The following is a 21,832-nucleotide window of genomic DNA, read 5'->3' on the forward strand; positions in this document are numbered from 1 at the left end:
CGATTCAACCGAATGATAATGCAATGGACCTGGCTATAACACAGGTTTCGACCTCGACTTGAATCGGGTTCGATTTAATTGAATGATAATGCAATGGACCTGGCTATAACATAGGCTTCGACCTCGACTTGGATTGGGTTCGATTTGACCGAATGATAATGCAATGAACCTGGCTTTAACACAGGCTTCGACCTCGACTTGGATCAGGTTCAATTTAACCGAATGATAAAATGCAACAGACCTGGCTTTAACAACAGGCTTTGACCTCGACTTGGATCGGGTTCGATTTAACCGAAGACAAATGTTTGATCACAAAAATGATAAAGCTTACGAGCTCGGCTGGGACGAAAGGATGGGTTGAAACGTGTTGAGCAGGAAACCTGCAAAAGAAAATACTCTGACGCTCAAGTCAAAAAGAATCCGAGCTATATTTGAGAGAAAATACAATGTTTGCGTACTTGGGATAGAGGCAAATGGTTTCTATATATCGACAAGGTCTTCGAGAGGATTCTCGACAAGGCCTTAACGGCTCTTTAAGGTAAGCGTGAATCACGGTGCGTTGCCATGGAGTTTGTCGGAATACCAGGCTGAGCAAGACACATCTAGGCCGGTTCAAGCAAAGAATGGGAACGAGACCAAAGGAGATCTTGGTCAGCTCGGCCATAACAGCCGTCGGTTCGGTAGACAGTCGAAATATCGAGGTGATTAAACTTGGTTCACAGACTTAAAGACATATATGTTTTTCTCTTCCAATAATGATGTGCCACCTAATTGTAGGGTTTAGAGATTCTTTTAAACTTGCTAAGTGCATGAGATATGCATTTGACGCATGACAATAAGACTAACAAAAACCACTTGTTCATGCTAATGCGAACTTCTAATGGCAGTTTGCAATACTTATCGTAGCAGAAGTCTGACATCCGAGCGAGAGGTCAGACTAATTCAATTGATCCTGGCAACCAACATTACACTACGTAGGTACCTGTGCAGGTAAGACATTGGTCGGTCCTAGAAACGGCTGCAGTGGCGTGAGGAGTTAATGATTGGAATGCCCAGCGATCACAAAGGATGAGATAGGAATGGAGGCAATGGAAAGCTGTACTCATATTAAATTGGATCCCCTTGTAAACGAAAGAGCTCTTGCCATAAATAGCTAATGAAGATCGGGTACCCTGTCGCTAACAATTGAGTGTGGCCTATCAACTAGCTCTAACTTTAAAGGTCGAGGAAAAGCTAAAGAGATCTACAGGAGGCTCCATGGGAAGCTGTTGCGCGACCTCTGGCACAACTATCTTATAAAGGATGGGTGCATCTACAAATGTGCACTGCCCCAGTGTCATGAATGACAAATGATGCTCCATTTTATTTTCCATTTATTTTTATCAATTGACAAAGTGTGACAGTATATGATATGTTTTTTATTTAGCTTAACCAATGAATTTGACCCTCAATACATGATGCAATAATTTATATGCATTTTAAAAGCACGATACTCATTTAATGCATTCTAAAAGCACGATAATATATGCATTCTAAAAGCACGATAATGTATATGCATTCTAACCAATGGTTGCAACATGTATGCATGATACTCATTTTTATTTTTGATCAAACACTAGACTGTGACAATGAATGTCCAATGCATGCTATTTAAATTTTCATAATTTACCCATGATACAAAAACGATCCTTTTCAAAGGACATTGATACAAATGACATGAATGCATTATTTGTGAAAATATGATTGAGAGAACAAAAGGTTTTTTCGTATTTTGCAAAGATATTATCTTTTGTATACTATCATCCATCTTATTAGCAATTATTTAGCAAAAAAAAAAAAAACAATAATGTCGACATTGGAGGAAACATGTCAACTCTTTTTCTTTTTCTTTTTTCTTTTGCTTTTGATTTTTTCTTTTTAAAAATGAATGCCTTCACTTGATAAGAGATATATACATCAAGGTAATTTCTCAACCATGTTAGGTCTGGTGGAGAGTTTTTTTTTTTTTTTTTAATTTTTTTTATGTATCTCATGTGCTAGTTTAGAAAACTATCAAAAGTAATTCAAAGCATTATACATCTTGCTTGACTAAACTGCTTCATAAACTCAACCTTGCAACTGACAAGAAGGTCGGATACAAGTACATGATTTTAATATTAGGAACAAGTGAGAATGGAAATCATGAAGCTTAACGATGAATAAAAGTCAGTGGGCTTCTTTTTTAAAGAAAAAGAAACCAAGAGTTCAGGGATATTTTGTCAAATCTCTTCAATAATAGGAGATTGGAGATTTTTTTTAAGCTTTGGTGAGAGATTATAATCAAATGAATATAAGAGTAAAAAATGATCCAATTTCTTTGGATAAGTAACCTTGAGAATTGGTTGCGTTACTCCCCAAGAGTTCATCTCGTGTATCTCGCCCTTTTTTTGGGTTTACCTCAAGATCTTTGATAAAAATCTTCTTTCTCGCCTTTAGCTTTACTTTATGGCCATGTTGTTGCAACCCACTTTTTGAATGTAAGACTCCCTTTTAATCTTGGCTTTCAATTGTAGTTCTTCATGGGAAGTTCAATTTTTGAATGTAAATGACCTCTCTTTCCATCATTCAACTCTAAAGTCTAGTTTTCTATAACATTTTGTCTGGCAGCCCACTTTGTGAAGTGAAGGATTGAAAGATTTTCTGTGAGAGAAATGAGACCTTCTCAATCTGAAGACGATCTTTGTTTCGAAGTTTTGTACAATGCAATTACAACTTTGCCCCAATGTAGCATTGCTTGACTTTACCCCAATTTTAACATTTGTAAAGAAGACCTTGAAGCCTTTGAAAATGATGTTCGTGATCTATATTGATTGCCCCAGTCGTTAAACTAAAGAATTATCATGGTCTTAAACATTTCATTTTTTTTCTTTCTTTTCTTTTTCATTTTTGTTCCTTTTCATTTTTTTTCTTTTATTATCTTTTTTTTGGGCCAGACATACTCTTTTTACAAGCAAAATAGGATGCAATCACATATAAAAAAGTTGGTCATGCGTAGTCGCCTCTACTGCTGTTCCAAATTATGTCTTTGCTGCTACTCCAGTAAAAATTGCTCTCAAACGAAACTCATTAAAGGAGACTGAGATCTTGAGACTATTTGTCAGGTCGCTAATTTCCCAATTCTCAAAAACTACTATCCTCAGTCTTGAAATCACTTTTACTCAAAAGAAGATAAGAGACCAAGAATTGAGATAGGAGAACAAGATGAAATAGAAAGTGAAAGAAGGAAGTCTTAGTAGGGTAATTTTTTAGCCACTACAAGTACCAATTCATGAAGCAGTAAATCATAAGAGCCTAATGTTATTTTATTACCTTCAAAGTTCTCAAGGTAATACTAGGTGGATAATTTTGGACGTTTACTACACAATTAGATGTGGCAAACTTAGCAAAGGGCTTTTTATGGTAAGTAGGCAAATATTGATATTCATCACAAAAATTGAATGTGACGAGCTGAGCAAATGATTTTTTTTTTTTTTTTGCAGTAAATGGTCAACTCTTAATGTTGACCATGTTTACCATATATTGGTAGGCTAGGCTCAAGGTAGATCAGTCTCAAAGCGGGCTAGACTCAAGATTTTATAGGGGGTGAGTAATTTTGGACTCTCACCTCACAAAAGCATTTTTGCCTCAGCATGGATATTTAGTGGTTTACTGGTTCGCACATGAGAAGAAATAGGGAGGCCAACATAAAACTGCTTTGAGTTAAGGTTTCGTCTGAGAACAAAACATGGTAAAATGGTTAAGTTTTGAAAAGATTATATCTCATTGAGGACCTTGAAGGCATTCACATTTTTCACCTTTTTTTTTTACATCGTTTCCTTTTTTCACCTTTTCATTTTTTCACAACTTTATTCATTTTTTTTTTGTTTCCTCCAAGTGACTTACTATAGTTGTTTTCTGATTCTTACTAAGGTCTTAACTAACAAGAGTGATAAGAGTAGACCTTATTATTATTGAAAATCTCAAAACATGTAATTTTATTCTATCCAAAGAATTTTTAAAGAATGTTTTTTTTTATTTAACAAATCATATGATATGCAATGGTTATGAATGAATGAATGTAGGATTTTTTTTCTTTTAAGAAAAATAGCTCAATTTCCACATACTCGCATTCTTTTTGACAACTACTTAGCTAAATCATGGGTAACTAAAGCTTCATTGTCGTTTTAACATTAGCAAGCTATGAGTTGTTCGCTATCTTAGCAATCTCAAAGATGACTTCAACGAAGAAATAGACTTTATTGATAATGCAAAGTAATAGGTCAACATTGATTTTCATAGTCTCGTGCACTCATGATTCTAGTACTTCATGTGTGGACCATCTTCCTTTGAAAACCTTAGCCATCCTACCTTCATTAAAACTTGCACTTTATGCTTAAGTGAAGTACAGTTCTCAGTTGAATGACCTACATGCCCTACATGATAATCGCCACGGACTCGTGGGTTGTACCACTTTGGATAAAGTGGTTGTAATGGCTCTACAGATACAGAAGCTAATAGATTACCTTGAAATAATTGAGATAACAACTCAGTATAGGATATTTGGATCGGATGAAAGCTCTCTTGCTTTAGTTGTATCCGACTACTATGATTGTCTGGTAACGTTTGCGATCTTAGTTGTGGGTCATACTGCAGAGCCAACGAGTTTATAGGTACCATAGAAGAATTGTATATCGTAAATCCTTGTTGGTGCCTCCAGTTACGCTTCGAGATTAATGTTCGGACTTTATTTTTCTTTTTAATAGAGCTTTTATTCGTTTCAGGATGTGGCTCTTTATTAATTAAAGGCACTGACAGTTGTTCTTTTGCTTCTCCCCATCTTTAAGTATATTCTTTCCATGCAGCATCTTTTCCTATCCCTGCTCAGCATGGGTCATACCTATGTCATGCTTGTATTGATCTATAAAAGAAATTTCCTCAGTTTCTTCAGCATTTTCATTGGTAATATTATCTTTTTCTTTACCCTTTGAATTATCTGAGTAATTGACCTTTGATGTTTGTCCATCTTGGAATGTAAATTCAACCTGACAGATTGTAGGAGCTTGTTGACCTTTCTTGGAAAGCTGAGTGTCATGTGACGAACTGTGCTGGGGGAAGGCCTTTGTTGATTGACAAAGAGGTGGGTCCACACTAGGTAATGAATTATTATGAGGTTCAACTAAATTGTTAGGTTGAGAAATGTCCACAACTGTAACAATATTCTTTAAGACATTGAAAATTTATGTGACTTGCCCCTGAATCTTATCGATGTTTTGTCTTATCTTCTTTAGCGCTGCATTCTGCACCTCCATGACATGTTCTTGAATCTCGTCTCTTATTTTCTTTAGCTCAGCATTCAATTCTTCCATGACCCGTTCGTGGATTTCGTATCTAATTTTCTTTCGCTCAGTATTAAATTCTTCAATGTTATGCTGCTTTATGTACCTTGTATATAAAGAATGTAAATATGTGGTTCTTGAGCTATTTTTCTAAGAGTTCGTGTAAATTATGACGTAATGGAGAATGCATAAATTTTGATTTTTTAAGATATAAATTGATATGCATGACATAATGTAATGCAAATTTTGAATCACAAATTAAGGGAAATTTTAAATAATTATGAACATGTGAAATGATGCATGCATAAGGTGATATTTTTTAATTTATGCTATGGACATGCAGAATGATGCATGAGATGTTTTAATTTATTTTGTTTGAGGAGGAAAAAAAATTATCTAAATATGCTACAAAATACCCTAAGAATATGATAAATACTTCATGCAATCATTAATACATGCCAAATGCATGCAAATGTAATAGTAGAGTCTAATTCACCCTAAGAGAGAGAAACATGAATATGTACATAAAATTAAACTCTAGGATTATAAAGCCGAACTCCTAAGTTTTTTATAGAAGTGAATAAATTTGAAAGTTTTTACGTGCCACATAGGGACATTTATAACCCTTTTGAAGGTCACACTTCTACCCAAAATTTAAACAAATAGCTAGGAAGAAATAAGGTAAATGATTTTTTATTCTTTTCCTTTATTTTTTAAAAAAGTGGTTCATTTAAAACATTATGGTTAAAACTTCAAATCAACCCAAAATTTTTTTTTATTAAAAAAAATATGCCATGAATGACATAACAACCCACATAAAATGCAATATGAATATGATGTGAAGTTATGTACTAATGAATCCTAGAGGATAATGACCCCTAAATCTTCCATATACTTTGGCAGTATGGTCAATTTGAGTAGAGAATTTCATGTGCCTGCACGGGAACAGAAATTCCACTACTCAGTCTCCGATCTAATCTTAAAGGTAAAGCCGGGGTAGGAGGCTTGTGGATTTGTGTGAAATGCATAATGATGCAAAAATAAAAGCCAATAATTAAAAGACAATATATGCAATAAAAAATGGACCAAAATATTTTATAACGGATAATAAATGACAAAATAATGAATTGACTCTCAATGTCCCCAGTAGAGTCGTCAAGTAGCTGTAGACAACGTATTTGGTCCGACTGATTTTTAATTTTAATTTATATTATTGTATTTTACTTTATTAAGTTTTATTTTAATTAAAAAATAACATAAGCTTACTTTATTATTAGTTTTAATATAAAGTTTAAATTAACTTAAATTAAAAAGGTTAGATTTATTTAAATGTTTAATTTTATTAATAAGAAAATAAAAAAATGGTTTTGTTTAGATTTTGTTTTATTATTAAAATAAAAAAATAGATAAATAAAAATGATTTGTTTTTGAGTAAATAATTTTATTTTAAAAAGATTTTGTATTAATTAAATAAAGATTTTATTTTAACAAAACGTTTGATTTTTAACAGTTCTTTCCTCTTTGATTTTTTCCTTGTCAATGCCACGTAAGTGGCATCTTCTCCTTCCTTTCCTTTCCCTCTTTTCTCTAACCATTCCATTGTTACCATTGGAGCATCGTGTATTTAAAGGACACACACAGAGACACAGGCACAACACAGAGAGTTAGAAAAAAAAAAAGAGTCAACCCTGGTTAAAGTTTTTTTTAGGGAAAGTCACACACCTCTTAAATACCCACAATAATCCTCTCATCGTTTCTTCTTCTTTCCCTCTCTAAAACTCATTTTTTTCCTCCATAACCACCAATCCATCTCTTCTATGATCCTTTCCTATCTCAACACCACCACCTTTTCTCACGATGCCAGGGAATGGTAGGACCTACGACCTCGGACGATGCAAACGACACAGCAGCAACAGCTTTCTTCACAACTTCTTCCAAGCCTACTGGCACTCCGGCGATCTCCCTCCCGGTAGAGTTGTAAGAAAGAACTTTTTTTTAAATAAGGGAAAATTAGAAAAAATTGGTTTTGGAAATCATGTTTTAATTTGAAGCAGATCCTTTGTTTCTATAAAAAGGATTTTTTTTTTAGAAACAATGTTTTTTTTAATAAGAAAAAAGTTATTTTACTTTTTTGAAAAGAAAATGCTTTTAATAAGAAACCAATTTTTTTTAAAGATAAAAAAAAAATTCTAAATTAATTTTAAATAAGTTTTTGAAAAGAAAATAAGGATTTTGATATTTTAAAATTTGTTTTAAAATAAAAAAGTTTTTCTTTTTCTAATAAAGAAAGTTTTTTTAATAAATATAAAGTTAATTTTTTTTAAATAAAATATTTTACTTTAAAATCTTGGTTAAAATACGTTAAAAAAAAAGAGTTTTATAATATAAATCTTGTTTTAAAAAAATTTGGATTATTTTAAATTTCAATTCAAAGTTTAAAAGTTAGTTTTTATTTAAAATTTTTAACAAGGTTTACTTTTTTTTGTCAACTTTATTTTATTTTTTAATTAAAAAGAGTCTTCTTTAACTGTAGGATTTTAAAAAAGAAGAGATAAAAACAAAGTCTTTCAATAATAAAATCTATTTTTTTTTCTTTGGTTTGGTGGTTATGATTTTGAAAGGAATCTTAACCTAGAAAATCAGTTTTGAGTAAATTTGATCTTATTTTGTTAAATTTTGAAATAAAAATTTTTTCCTTTAAAGAATATCTTTAATTTTGAAATAAATAAAAGTTTTTTTTTTGTTTTAATTTAAGAAAATTCGTAAGTTTTTTTTAGTTTTAAAAAAGATAAAAGTTTTATTTTTGTAAAAGAATACAATGTTTACATGACCCAAGTTTGAATCATTGCATTTCTCAAAAAATGTTTGTTTTATTTTATAATTTTTTAAACATTGTTTTTACTAAATAATTATTTTACATAAAAGGTTTTTTTTCCTTTTTAAATGAATTTTTTTTCGCTTGTTTTTTAAACAAAATTCAAAACTAAAATGTTTGTATTTTAAAAAAGCAATTAAGTTGTATCCTTAGGTCTTGGCAGAGTGGTAAAAGCTTAGGGTATTGACAATCACAATAAAAATTCGAGTCTTTATGTGTGCCATTTTGTAGCGACAGAAAAATGACGTGATATTTTTAAAATGAGTTGAAACCCATAAATATTTTATTTAATTAAATTCAACTCATAAATATTTTATTTAATTAAAAAAATTGCGAAATTATAACAATGCGCTTCTTCTCTTGTCTTCCCTTCCTTCTTCCATTTATTTCTCTTGCATCGTGAGAGTTTTTATGAAATTAATAACATCATTTCTCACTTCCATTTTGTAAAACTAATTGCAACGCACCTTCCATTCGAACTATTATGGCCCTTTTCATTTTCTTTATTTATCTTTATTCTTGTTTTTTATTAGGATTAAATTACGTTTGGTTTGTTATTTTATTCTCTAACGAATTCTGTTGTATGATTTTACTCATTTTCCAGTTTATTCTCTAACTAATTTGGTTGTATTATTTTACTCAACTAATTCTGTTGTATTACTCTCTTTCACGTGTGTATATATATAACTAGAGAATGTGAATAAGATAACTCATCATTTCTCCACCAACTCCTGTCAATCGTGACTACTCCTATCACCGATCCACCGCCACCGTCTACTCCTGAATCTTCTTCAGATTTGAATCCGTCTTCTACTCCAGATGCGTCTTCTCATAGTCCGTATTATTTTCATCACAATGACACTGCCATTCTTGTTCTTGTTACAGAACTCCATACTGATGAAAACTACATTTCTTGGAGTCGTTCTATGCTGATCGCTCTTTCTATCAAGAATAAACTTGGTTTATTGATGGCACACTTCAGAAACCTACTGGTGATCTTTTGCCTTCGTGGATTCTGAATACTCACGTTGTGATTGCATGGATTTTGAACTCTGTTTCAAAATCGATCTCTGTTAGCCTCATTTTTTCTGATTCGACGCGCGATACATGGGTTGATCTGAAGGAACGTTTTCAGTGTAAGAACGGTCCTCGAATTTTCCAACTCAAGCGCGATTTAGCCACAATCAATCAAGATCAGCTTTCTGTTTCCATGTATTTCACACGATTGAAGAACATTTGGGATGAATACGCTACTTATCGACAAAGTTGTTCTTGTGGTAAATGCTCCTGTGGCGGTGTTAAATTGATCCAGGAATTCTTTCAGTTTGAGTATTTGATGAGTTTCCCCATGGGTCTGAATGAATCTTTTTCAGCTACACGCGCTCAAATTTACTCATGAATTCTTCTCCAACAATTAACAAGGCGTTTTCTCTTCTCTCTCAGGAGGAACAACAGCGGTCCATTCCTCTTTTTCCGACGCTTCTCCGGCTCTTTCTCTTGCCGTTGGCCAATCTTCTCGTGCTGCTTCATCTACTTCATAGCCTCCTATTACTCGATCGAGAAAGCCTCGTTCTATTTGCACGCATTGTGGTCTCTTAGGCCACACCATTGATGGATGCTACAAGTTACACGGATATCCCCCTGGATACCGCAAATGAGGTAATCAACGTACCACTTCTATGGTTCAGAGTACTGGTTCTTCTATGAATCTCAACACTACTCCTATGAATCAACCTGGCTTACAGTCAAATTCTGTCTCGGCATATACTGTGCATGCTAATGTTGTTCAGTCACCATCTTCTTCGAATTTGGTTTCTCCTAGAACGTCTAATGTTTTTGCTCAATGTCACAGTATGTTGCATCAATTGCAATCACAGTTTGCTGCTACAAAGACTAATTCTCCAAATTCTAGCTCCTCTTATATCGCAGGTACTTGCCCTAACATACACTTACCCACATCTTGTACTCATCGCTGGATTTTTGATTCTGGAGCATCAACACATATTTGTTTTTCTCGAGAATTGTTTCAATCTTTGTATCTGGTTTCAATTGCTGTGATTTTGCCTGATGGAACTCAGTTGCCTGTATCTTCTGCTGGGACTGTTATGCGTTTTAGATCTGTTATTCTAAAACATGTTCTTTATGTTCCTTAATTTTGTTACAATTTGCTTTCCATCAGTGCTCTCACCACGGATGCTTCTTTTGTTGTTCAGTTCTCTACTGATTTTTGTGATATTTAGGAAAGGTCCATTTTGAGGACAATTGGCAGGGGTAAGAATTATGATGGCCTTTATCTGCTTGAGATGCCTGCTACGGTTGCTGTCCAACCTTCTGTCTCGGTTCATGCTGTCATGGCTCGTGCATCCAGTGCTTTATGGCATTCCAGGCGTAGACATCCCTCTCACTCTCGTTTACATGCATCGAAGTCTGTGTTACCTTTTGTTGACTCTGATGTTTCACATGACCATTCTTGTGATATTTGTCCTCTTGCTAAACAGAAGAGGTTATCATTTAGTTCTAATAATCGTTTGTCAGCTACTGCTTTTGATCTTGTTCATGCTTTGGGGCCCCTTTGCTACCCCTTCTTATTCTAGTTATAAGTACTTTCTTACAATGGTTGATGATTGTACCATATACACTTGGGTTTATATGTTGCGGAGAAAATCTGATGTTTTGACTATTATACCACAGTTTTTTAAGTTGGTAGAGACTCAATATCATAAGCATGTTAAAGTCTTTCGATCTGATAATGCTCTTGAGCTAGCCTTTGAAGATTTTTTTCGTAATAAGGGTATTATTCATCAATTTTCTTGTGTTGCTCAACCTGAGCAAAATTTTGTTGTGGAATGAAAACGTCAGCATATTTTGAATGTTGCTAGAGCACTGTATTTTCATTCTCGAATACCTCTTATTTTTTTGGAGTGAATGCATTCTTACAGTTTTTTTCTTTATTAATTGAACCCATTCTCCTCTTTTGGACTGGAATGCTCCGTTCGCTCTTCTGACTGGTAATATTGCCGATTATTCATCCCTACGGGTTTTTGGATGCCTTTGTTATGCTTCCACATTACAGTCCCAACGTTCAAAATTTTCCCCGAGAGGCATTCCTACTGTTTTTGTTGGCTATCCTCCGGGAATGAAGGCTTATCGCCTCTTTGATATTGCTATTCGGAGGTTTTTTATCTCACGGGATGTCATCTTTCATGAGTCCACTTTTCCATTCCATAAAGTCAGTTGTGAAGGTGTTCTTCCTGATTTTTTACATGGGTTTGTTCTTCCCCGATAATTCAATGATACTAATGGGCTCCTATTTCCTACTGGTCCGATTAGAGCTCCTAATGAGCTGGCTGCTACTAGTCCCACTGAACTAAGTACTGCTGCTGACCCTATCGATACAGTGCCTAGTGTCACAGTTCCTGCTGTTGTGCCCAATATACATCTTGATGGTGGTGTTGCTTTTGATGTTGTGCCCACTGTTGATGTTGTGTCCCATTACACTTCTGATAATACTGTCGTTTCTGCTTTAGTTCCAGATAGTACAGTACCTCTTATTGTCGACCCATCCGCCTTCATTGTTGCGGATCCTATTGGTACCTCTTCCGATGATACTGTACCTATTGTCTAAGCTCCTGTTGAGTCTTCTACTTTGTCAGGTCCTTTAACTACTGGGGCACAGCCCCTCCGTTGGTCTACAAGGGAGTCTAAACAGCCCTCTTATCTTCAACATTATCACTGTAGCCTTGTTTCTCAAGCTCCATTACCTTTTTTAAACACCCGTTATCCCCTCCAAGATTTTATTTCCCACTCTACGCTTTCTCCTTCCTTTCGGGCTTTCTCCTTGGTTGTCTCTTCCTATTTTAAACCTCAATTTTACCATCAAGCTGTCCCTTTGCTCATTGGCAGGATGCCATGCGTGATGAATTGCTTGTCATGGAACATAATAATACTTGGAGCATTGTTTCTCTCCCTCCTGGGAAACATTTTATTGGGTGCAAATGGGTGTATAAAGTTAAGCACAAGGCTGATGGTTCGATTGATCCATACAAAACATGATTAGTTGCCAAGAGTTTTACTCAACAAGAAGGCCTTGATTTCATTGAGACCTTTTTTCCGGTTGCGAAGCTTGTTACGGTTCGAGTCTTCCTTACTATTGCTGTTTCTAAAAATTGGCCTATTCTTTAGTTGGATGTCAACAACGCCTTCTTGCATTGGGACCTCTTTGAAGAGGTTTATATGGACTTACCTTTAGGCTATAAGCCTCAGATTGCTGTTCCACCAAAGGGAGAGAGATTGGTCTGTCGTTTGAACAAATCTATCTATGGCTTAGAACAAGCCTCTAGACAGTGGTTTGCTAAGTTCTATACGGCTTTGTTTTCTTTTGGTTTTGTTCAATCTAAAGCTACTCTCTTTTTGTTCGGGGTTCTGGAAATCATTTTATTGCGCTTTTGTTGTATGTTGACGATATTATTATCACGGGTGCTTGTGCTTCTGATATTGTGCATCTACAGTCTCTTCTTAATTCTCAGTTTCTGTTTAAGGATTTGGGTTCTCTCAAATATTTCCTTGGCCTTGAAATTGCCCGTTCTCAGTCGGGTGTTTGTGTTTCGCAACGACATTACACTCTTCAGCTTCTTGAGGATGTCAGTCTTTTGGCTTGCAAACCTGCTCAAGTTCTTATGGATCCTTTGATCAAGCTTCAGTTTTCTGATGATGACTTGCTTCCAGATGCTTCTGTTTATTGACGACTTATTGGCAGGCTCTTATATTTGACTATATCACAACCGGAAATCACTTTTGCTGTTCACAAGTTAAGTCAATATGTTTCCATGCCTACTAAGTCCGATATGGCTGCAGCAAATCATCTTTTGCACTATTTGAAGAATGCCCCTAGGCAAGGCATTTTTCTTCCAGCTTCTTCTTCATTTCAGTTGAATGCTTTTGTTGACTCTGACTGGGCTTCTTGTCTCGACACATGGCGTTCTACTACGGGTTTTTGTGTATTTTTGGGTGATGCCTTAGTTTCTTAGAAATCTAAGAAGCAATCTACCATTTCTCGTTCTTTTGCTGAGGTAGAGTATCGTGCATTAACTGTTGCATCTTGTGAATTGGTGTGGCTTTCTCATCTTTTGGTTGATCTGCAAATCTCTTTTTCTCGGCCGACACTCTTGTTTTGTGATAATGAGTCTGCTGTACATATTACTTCTAATCTACTTTTTCATGAGCGAATAAAACACATTGAGTTAGATTGCCATTTTGTTCGTGATAAGATCGTTGATGGTTTTCTCAAATTGATGTCTGTCCGAACTCAACTAAAACTTGCAGATCTCTTCACCAAGCCTCTGCCTGCTGCTTCTTTCTTTTCTCTATTGTCCAAGATGAGTGTTTTAGACATCTACAACCCATCTTACAGGGGGAGTATTAGGATTAAATTACGTTTGGTTTGTTATTTTATTCTCTAACGAATTCTGTTGTATGATTTTACTCCCTTTCCAGTTTCTTCTCTAATTTGGTTGTATTATTTTACTCAACTAATTCTGTTGTATTACTCCATTTCACGTGTATATGTATGACTAGAGAATGTGAATAAGATAACTCATCATTTCTCCACCAACTTCTGTTTCAATATTTTTCGATTTTCTTCCTCTTCTCTTATTTTTCGGTTTCAATTTTCTCTCAATTCCTTACTCTTTATAAACGATTTTAGACACATAACCTCGTATTTACGCATAAATTTACCTAAGTACTAAAATAACTCTCATTTGGAGAGTTATTAGTTTGGAAATTCAATATTTTTCCTAATTGTAAATTAATTATTTGTGTGTTTTTACTCTCCATGCAGAATGCATTGTCTATTTGTGGTCTACGAGGTAAGTGGATTGAGGTAGCTACAATATACAAAGGTGGGGTTATGAGAGGTTCAGACGATGATGAAAAAATAACATATATTGACCTAGTAAATGCGTATATACTTAAGAAAATTGATCCTAACCAGTTTAAGATTGTTATACAATGTATTTATAAATTTAAACTGCAGTACGAAGTCTCTAACTACTTAATTTTTTATGATACTAGTTTGAGAGTCAATTTGAATGGTCCTCCAGATCCCTCTCAAGTGCCCTTGTTACATATTCGTCCTACTGAAAGGAACATATGGTAGTGGCAGCAACTGAAAAATATACATTTTTATTTGAAAACCCAAACATCGTCTTCATTCCTATACTGCCTAGGACAGAATGATCCATCTTTTAGCCCTTCAATTTATATTCACCCCTTATTACACGATGTTTCTACTCCCTCGTTTGTCCCACAAATAACACCACCATTTGACCGCCAACATGAAGATCACACTAAGGATGGGGCTGAGGACGAGGATGATCAGGCAGAGTCTGAGAATGAGGGTGAATATAGGTGTGACAATGAGAACGATGGTGATATTGATGATCGACCTGAAAATGAAGGTTAACCTATTTTTGAGTTGCATTCAGTAAGTACAAACGCACCTTGTCAAACTGTTGAGGGATTAGTTTCTTATATATCGTATAATATTATAACCAGTGATGTAGTGGATTATGTGGATGAAATTGCCGTGGGAGGTATTTTCTGTTCGAAGGTAGAGCTACGCTTCAAGTTGTTGGTGTTGGCGATGAAGCTGAATTTTGAATTTCGGGTAAAAAATCGACGAAAACTTTGTACACCGTTGGATGTATTGAGGTACAATTCAAATGAGGGTTGCGTGCGAATGTTATAAGAAATTGTGACTCATTCATCATTTCAAAGTATACCAATGTCCACAAATGCACACGTGAGTTACTAAACCATGACAACAGAGACAAGTTGGAAGTTAAGTGGTTGGTAAGTTATTTAAGTCAAATTTTGAGGATGTAAGCCATCAATACAAATCGAGAGACATTATTAACGACATGCAAAAGTATTATGAGGTCAATATTAGATATGGAAAGGCATGTCATGCGAAAGACGTAGCCTTGAATCTTCTTATGGGATCACCAAAAGATTCATATACATTGTTACACAAGTATGGAAAGGCTTTGAAGGCTATGAACGCAGATACTGTTTTAGAAATAAAACTGTCAGTATTTCTATTTCAAGTAGTGTTCATGGTCCTGGTGTTACGTTCCCACAACTGTGATGAATGCAAGTGCAAGTGTACACTATACTCATCGATTGTAGTACCAACGAGGTCGAATCCACAGAGACTAAGGATGTCACTTTAAGCATGCGTTCAAGGATACCAAAAATGCAAAGAAAAGATAATAAGCGGTTGTATAACTAAACTAAGGAAAATGCTATAAAAAGGTAGAAATAAAATCCAAGAGATAAATACTGTAATAACAGATGCTAGGGCAAGAAAAAGCTCTAGCACAAAAAGCGATAATGAAGGGTTAACAGATCTCGAAAAGGTAGGGGGGATTCAACATACTTTCATACGTTATCAACCTACCCTCTAGCTTACTAACATCTATTAATGTCCAGCTCGACTCGGTTCCCTTCCGAGACACCCCAAACGTGAGTAAGTACAACTTCCGTTGCTAAATACCCAAGCAATAAATGCAAGCTCTAGGCAAGATTAGGGGACCCCATTCCTAAGTATCCCTAAAGCTATAGAAAAGCGCTACCCACAAATAAGGCAAATCAACACTCATAAGCCCTCCTGGGTCAATACAGAAGCTAGCAAACACCGATAGAGTGGCCAACAATGTCACACAAGATTAAAGAAATAAAAAACAACTTTATTTAAAAATAAATGCAGCAGCTAGAGGTTTAGTATCAAGTTAGTTACAACATATAAATCTCCCCAAAATGGAGTTTAGTTCATGGAGAAAAGGGAAAACGAAATGGGTAAAGGAAAGATACAACTCATTCTAGAGAAAGAGAGAAAAACGCAGATGGAGACCACTAGCACGCAATGGCAGCAGCAGCTCTTCCCTATCGTCAGCTTTTCCTCAAAATGGATCTGCTCTCATCGACTTCAACACCATTTTTAGAGTATTTTCACTCTTGGGATCGATTCCCCCTTGGGGAATGATGGTGAGGCAACCCTTATCTTGTTGCTTTTATAGAACCCTCGAAAATTAGAGCAAAACTTAGTAAAACGCGTGTTGAACGGACATAAGTGAAAATCTCGCGTGTTTCTGCGCTGCCTAGGGATTTCTACAGTAAGTGATGCTCCAACATTGCCATGCTCTGGCACAACAATGCTCCAGCATTTCTCCTCTAATTCTGGCATTCTGCTGCTCCTCAGCAACTTCTCCAAATTCTGCACAATTAAACCAAAAATAGGAAAAATAAGTAGGAAGTTGTATAAATTCAGCAACTTGAGGATTTAGCATCGATAATTAACTTTTCCCCTCAATTCCTCACTTTAACATGCTTCTTAGATAAAGATCCTCACATTAAAGCACGAATTAACCAAATTATTTCCTAAAATAACTCTCTTTTAGAGAGTTATCACCTGGGTTGTTGTATTAGAGGGTTCTTTAGTTGTATTTGCCCTGTGCTAGTGATAGATGGTTGATATTTCTCCTAAAGAGAGTTAAATGTGTCTATAAGCTGCATGAAATAGCTAAAGTAGTCTATTCTAGCCCCATATGCTTCAATTAAAAGATAAATCAATGTCTCACATTACTAAGAGTTCAATGTTAACACTCAATTAATGTTGGATCGGTATGACAACCCTAGAGGGGGGTGAATAGGGTTTAATTAACAAAATATAAACTTTTTAATAAATGAGCCAAATTTAAACAAAAATTATACACTTTTTGAGATATACAATTTTAACAAAGTAAGATAAAATAAATTCTAAGGCAAACAAGAGAAATTTAAAGCAAACAATAAAATTCTAAGATTAATTGCAAAAATAAATAAGAGAGAGGGTTAGAGAAATTTGACACCGGGACTTTTTATAGTGGTTCGACACAACTGTCTTACTTCACTTCCCAAGCACCTCTTAGGTTGTAAATTGAAACTCTGACTCTTTCCATGGTAGGAGTCAAACCGGTACACTGCTCTTCACAATAGCAAAGACAATCCTCTCCACGGTGAGGATCACACCGTTACAATGAGTTGAAGATTTTGAAACACACACTTACGAACTCTCAAATAGAGTAAATATACAAATTTGAGCTCACAAAAATTTCAATCCTCACAACAATAAATTTCTCTCACAAATAAGATGGAAAGAAAAATTGAGAACTTGGAGAGATTAGCAAATGAGAATTTTGAAGTTATGAAGTATTGAGAATAAGAGAATTGTTGTATAATTTTGAATCAGAAGTTTAGTTTAAATAGAGGGAATAAAATGGTAAAAAAAATCAAGTTTAATTTTGAACCATTAGATCTTAATTATTAAAAATGAAAGGTTGAGATAATTTTGAAAAAAATAAATTAAGAATAATATATATATATATATGTGTATGTGAGAAACCGGTAAAATTTTCAAAACTTTTTTTTAACACTGACTTAATGATGACATGATGTAAATTTTTTAAAAAAAAAAACAAAGTTACTGTTTGTAACTTTTGAGTTTTTTTTAATCTTTTTCTTTTCTTTTTAAATATATATATTTTAAAAAGAAGCTTGTCACTTGTCAGCTTACGAACTGTCCACGTCATCTGCTCGGGTATTTTTCCTTCCAATTTGTTTCGATCGTAACTTCTCCGTTTGAGCTCCGATTTGGATGATCTAATAGGCGTTGGAATCGTTGTAACGAGCTCTACACTGTGGATACTTTAAAATACAAAAATGTCAATAAATAAAATTAAGTTTGTTATCATCAAAATATTAATTAATTAATTAATTAATTAAAATTAATTTGATATTAAGGCCAAAAGCCAACAATTAAATGATCTGATTTTGAGCACTTTTTGCTGCAGCTGTGATGATGCTACAACATCGATTCGAGATAAAGACAAAAGACAAAAATCAGCAAGCCAGCAGTAAATGGGCTTCTCAGCGGCATTTACTATAGTAATTGGAGGTTTACCCAAAAGTGAGATTTGGGTTCCTCAAGGCTCATGTTGTTGCCATAATATCTAAAGGGGGTATAAATTCAAAAAAGAGGAAAAGCCTCCAAGCATACACAAACACCAAGAAACATTCCTCTTGTTCACTCTTGAAGGAATCCACCCTCACTCCAAGACAACCTCTCAAAACCGTTAGAGAAAGTCAAGAGAAGAAGAAGGCTCATATCAGTGGCTATTGGGAGCTGATCTTCAGCTTCTTCTCTTCCTTTTATCATCTTTGTATTATTTTCATTCCTACATTTTGTTTGACTCTCTTTATGGCTTTATGTAGCTAATAAACTTGAGCAAGGGGGAGATGTTCTAAACTCAGTTTCTGGGCTGTAACTTTGCTGTTTGTTTTAATGATAGTTTTCTTTGAGTTGAAGTTGTTTTACCACTTTATTTTCAATGTTCTTGATCACCATGTTGAAATACCTCTTTTATAATGTTTGGAAAAATGTATTAATGAGCGAAACCCTTCATCTTGGGCTAGAGTCTACTTGAGTTTAGTGTGTGGTGACTTAGGGATAATCATCACCTAGCTTGGTCATAAAAACTGTGCATATATGCTATTGATGTTTGTTTATGAATATTAGTAGTAGAAAATCTAGGGTGTTTGGAAGAATATCTTGTTTGTTTGACTACTGCATTCATTCCATTAGTGCTGCAGCATAGTTAGGGTGGCACAGAAGAGTCGAATTCCTCTCCCCCTTGGACCTTTATTTTCATAAAATCTTACTGAGTGATTGTGGAATGTGCGGTAACTCTAGCGAACTTACTACCTGTGTTTGATTTAATACAATCATTTTAAAAGGTTTTTATCTCAATATATTTTCGTTATTAGTGGAATAAAACCCCTCTTGGCTTATTGCATCGTTTCTTTGAGTGAATATTGAGTGTTTAAGCATTTAGTCTTTGTGGATTCGAACATTTATCACTTGCTGCGACGATTGTGTACACTTGCACATATAAGAATTGGTAGCACAATTAGTGGACAACAATGGTGCATATCTGAAGGGGAAATAAAAAAGGATTATCCTTATTGCTTCTAATTAAAAAAAAAACATTACAATTTCGAAAACTTCAATTTTTATAATTATGAGTACGAGAGTACGAAGGGAGCTGAAATCGAAGCAATTAAATTGAGAAAAAAAAAAGTTGAATAATTGAATATGAGAAGAAGAGATATGAAAGTAATCAATGGTGGTAAAAAAAGACTTAAAAAAAAGAGTAAAAAAAGAAGAGAGAGAAACAGTAGACTCACTAAAATTTAAAAAACAAAGAGAGAGAGAAAAATAGTAGGACCTACCAAATTTGAGAAGATGTGAGGCCACATTGAGATGAGAAAAAATACATATGATTTTACGTGGAACTGACTTTAAGAGAGAAGAGAGATGGAATAAAATAAAATGGATAGTTTGAATAGTAATTTTGGGAGTTGAAAAGTAGATGAGAAAACAAATAGTTATATTTTTTGTTTTCAGTTTTGGTAGCAGATTTTGTAATTGAATGTCAATTTAGTTTAGTAATATATTTGTAAACTAGAAATAGTTACCAACCAAATATTTAGTTTAATAGGTTATATAATTTAGAATACATTATATTTTACTTACTTTAATTTTAACAAACATAAAATAAGTTTATAATATAAACTAATATATTTATTAAAGTTTTTATCATTTTTAATGTAATTTTGTATTTTCAAAATTTCAAATTTTGAATCTGAAAATAGTGAAAGCATAAAAAAATCGTTTTCAGAATTTCTACTGTTTGGATCACATAATCTGAAAACAGTTTTAAAAAACGAATCTCCTAAATCCTGCAAAAAAATAGAATCCGAGTTTCCAACGAAATAGACCCAAAATACTTCATCTCTCGACTTCTCTCCACCCAACTTCTTTGCTTGAAAGACTTCTAACTCAATGGATACCATGCGATAAAATAATAAAAGTGAACAAAATGATTATTTTTTAAGATTATGGATCAAAATTATTTTAAACTAAAATAGATATTTTGAAAGTCCCAAATATAAATAAAATAAACATGAAATTTCATGGAAAAAATAGGATTTAAATTAGAAAACTACTCTGACCTAACCAATAACTAAAAAGCCACTCATAAATTTAACTATCAAGCTATCAAAATTTTTGTTGCTTGCCCTCGTACTACTTGATTAAAACGTTTAATAATTTTTTAAAAGTTTAAGAATTAAATAATTGAATTTCGACATAAACTTTTGATTTCTAATATTTGAGCCTCTATGTCTATGTGATCTCTGAGTTTTTAAAAGGGACATTTTAGTCATTGAAATATGAAAATAGTTCTAAATGGTCTCTCAACTCATTTGACCATTGATTGACTTAACATAATACTTGTTGGATTTTGATGATGTGACAATTTCAAATTATGTGACAAAATTATATTAGTTTTATATGAACTTTAACGGATTGAAATGCTAAAATGGCCATCTCCTTCCTCTCTATCATTTCTCCCTTCTTCTTCCTCCTCTCCCTAATAGACCTTACTACTACAGAGAGTCACTATCATCTGTTGCTCACTAGTGAATAGTGATAACTGAATTAATTGGAACGAACTGTCATTCGACATCGTTCCAAATTTGGAACAAAGCTTCATCCAAATGTTTGGAAAGAAGTTGCGGGAAGAGGGAGGTTGCAATAGCATGCGAAATGGTTTGTTAGATGACGAGAAGGAAGGAGGAGGGAAAGTAGGAATGAAGATGCTACCTCAAAGTTCAAACCTCAAACACTAACATATTCCATTTGGAACTTCCATCAAATAGACATGAAATTCGAGTAGACATGAAATTCAAACTTCAAGAACCAAATGTGTATTTTGTCCAAAAATGATACTTCTAATATATTTATTTTAAAAGAAATTTCAATTGAATGAACAATGATACTTAGGTACTGACATTAAAAAATTGACAATTATTTATTTATTGGTGAACAATAAACTTCAATTGTTGGTAGATGGCAAACATGAACTTAACTCATCAATTAAACATTTGTTTCTTTCTAGAGGTCGGATGTTCGATTTCTCATTCCAATAAATAAAAAAAATTCATTGGTAGATAACAAAATACTTCTATTGTTAAATGAAGCTAATGTTTTAAATGTCGATGTCGATAGATATTTTTAGAAAAGTTATAAAAACTATTTAAATTAACGAATAGGCATTTTATCATTTCTAAATAAGATAAAACAATTAATATTAATATTATGGAAATGTCGATAGATATTTAATACCATGATGAAACAGAGATTTTAAATGTCGATGTCGATGAAAAAGTCACGAGACCATATGTGAGGGGTGAGGATCCGATCGAACTCACAACCTCATGGTTGGAGGTATATATCAATTACTGTTGAACTATGCCAATCACTCTCAATCATTGTACTACAAAAATAATTAATATTGATATTCTATCTATATTAATGAGACCCTGTTAGATATATATATATATATATATACATATTTTATATTCTGCCATTTTTTAGTATTATAGAAATGTCTATTTATCGTATGGTTCATAGAAGGATATTTAATTCCAAGAATGAAACTAA

The 21,832-nt window shown here is 34.0% G+C and overlaps 1 long non-coding RNA gene across 1 annotated transcript; it reads left to right on the top strand.

The window, feature by feature from the left end:
• Positions 1 to 8,929: 8,929 nt before the first annotated feature.
• Positions 8,930 to 10,912, top strand: LOC111023463 (uncharacterized). Its single transcript, XR_002603121.2, has 3 exons — positions 8,930 to 9,506; positions 9,673 to 9,888; positions 10,082 to 10,912. It is a non-coding gene; the product is annotated as an uncharacterized LOC111023463 (long non-coding RNA).
• Positions 10,913 to 21,832: the final 10,920 nt, after the last annotated feature.

The sequence above is a fragment of the Momordica charantia genome (assembly GCF_013281855.1).
Source record: "Momordica charantia cultivar OHB3-1 chromosome 9 unlocalized genomic scaffold, Mcharantia_2.0 BLBB01000009.1, whole genome shotgun sequence".
NCBI classification, from domain to species: Eukaryota; Viridiplantae; Streptophyta; class Magnoliopsida; order Cucurbitales; family Cucurbitaceae; genus Momordica; species Momordica charantia.